The sequence below is a fragment of the Falco punctatus genome (assembly GCF_963210335.1).
Source record: "Falco punctatus genome assembly, chromosome: 3".
Lineage (NCBI taxonomy): Eukaryota > Metazoa > Chordata > Aves > Falconiformes > Falconidae > Falco > Falco punctatus.
The window spans coordinates 28,553,092-28,555,068 of record NC_137582.1 but is presented as its reverse complement, the minus strand read 5'-3'; the positions used below and the strand labels follow the sequence as shown (position 1 = coordinate 28,555,068).

General features: G+C 38.8%; 1 protein-coding gene across 1 annotated transcript in view; it reads right to left on the bottom strand.

Annotated features, from left to right (window-relative positions):
• Window positions 1-1,977, bottom strand: part of YWHAZ (tyrosine 3-monooxygenase/tryptophan 5-monooxygenase activation protein zeta) — a 27,797-nt gene that overhangs the window by 1,049 nt on the left and 24,771 nt on the right. The window lies entirely within an intron of this gene.

The following is a 1,977-nucleotide window of genomic DNA, read 5'->3' as shown; positions in this document are numbered from 1 at the left end:
CTGTTTGGGAAAGAAAAACAGAATAAAGTGTGTAAGACACTAACATTTATGACTACTAATTAGTAAAGTGATTATTAGAAAGAGAGCCTACTAAAATAATTTTGTAAGAGGTCCCACCATGGAGGGAGGGGAGAAAAAAAACCAAAAGGGGGGTGGGGGGAAGAGGCACATTAACTAATATATTTCTTGGCTATTACAAAATGGAAATCTAGTTCTAGGTGACCCAACTCTGCATGGCATTTAATGAGGAAGTTCATCAACAGTCAAAACCAAAGTCTCATATCCACAAGGCTCGCTAAAATATGATTACAAGCAGGCAAGAACCAGACCCACAGGACAGATACATGAGAATCGGGAACTAACAGTACTTGGTTTCCTGTGGATTTCTACCATCTCAAGTGAACTTTCTTCACCCTTCTGAAGGAACATCTTCAGCAAAGGTCTCTTTCCACATCCAGCATTATAGTGAATGCTCCCTTCAGAACAGGCATCTGAGTATTTTTGCGTTTTGTTTTCTTTTTAAAACAGAAAACATGTCGCTGAAATCTCCATCCCTTGGCTCTGTTCAGTCAGTTGTGCCCTCATTTAGCAACTGTTGGAACGCAGAGCTTCCTTCCTTGCCCTGCCCTCTAAGTTTGGAAGAAAATCAGGCTAAACATGCAGTATGCACAAAATCTTATTTTCAGCTCCATAAAATAATACTAAGGAGCCATATCTCAAGATTAAGTACCACCTAAGGAAACTAAGCATCAGATCCAGAGCAAGACCCAGGGCAAGAAATTATTTTGTGAACCGAGTATTTTGCCACGCTGACTGCTTCCAAACTATTACCAGCCCAGTATGATTTGTAATCTCTCACTTTATGAAGTTATAGCAGTATTAACTGAAATCCTTCACGCTCTATAGCGTAAAGTGATAAAGCCTAAGAACAACTAATTCTCTACCTACCTACAGCATTACACCACTAAGGTTTCACGAGATGCTTTGAAAAAAAATTTAAAAAATATAATCCATCAGAAACATTTTATCCATCCCAGGAGTACAAGACAATAGAGAAACCTCTGCAAGACCAGTAGCCTCGTTCTTGCTCTGAACAGGATGCACAGGATCTGCGCTAAGCGTTCTTTGCTGAAGGCATTAAGCAACAAGTTATTTTACTAGAGACAACAGCATACTAACTAGTCTGTTTCTAACCCCTGCACTAGATTTCATGCTGCATTATTATAGTACTACATTACTCTCAATTTCAGTGCTATTCTTATTAAGCAACAGTTAGTAAGAACAGTTTTATCAGAATTTTATCAGAGGCTTCTACCCTAAATCCTCACCTCTGGAATATCTACAGATAGGTACATATACATATATTTATTCATTAAATATCATGGGGCTGACTGCTATGAAAGGAAGATTATCAGTTGAGAGCACAGTTTAACAAATCTGCTGGGAAAAAAACCCCAACCCTTAGGCGGAAGGGATGCCTTTTGTTTTTAATTAAAGAAAACAAAACAATTTTACAACAGAGCAAAAGAAGGAATTACCTAGCAATCCCAGTAAAACAGATTTTGACTTGATACATTAAAGAACCCTCTAAATACTTCTCTGCCTTCAGTCCCCGCTGAGAACAAACACAGACTCTTCTTCAGCCATACAAGCCTCAATGCAAAAAGAATTGGCAACTGAGGAAACTGCTCCTGCACATAACCGATCAATGTGCTGAATCACTGTCAAAAACCTACCTCACAGACTGTAACAGACTTGCATAACTAGCAAACCAGACCTTTTTTACATTTATGAAATTCATTGCAGTCTTTGTCAGTCACACATACATCGTAAGTTATTTTCTGCCTCAACAAGCTGTGGAAAAACATGGAATCAATGCACTCGTACAGGTCACACTAAACATTTAAGGCAAGACACAATTCATTCAAGAATATGGAACCCCACAGCTGCCTACAGCTTCTCCCTTGCAACTGAAAG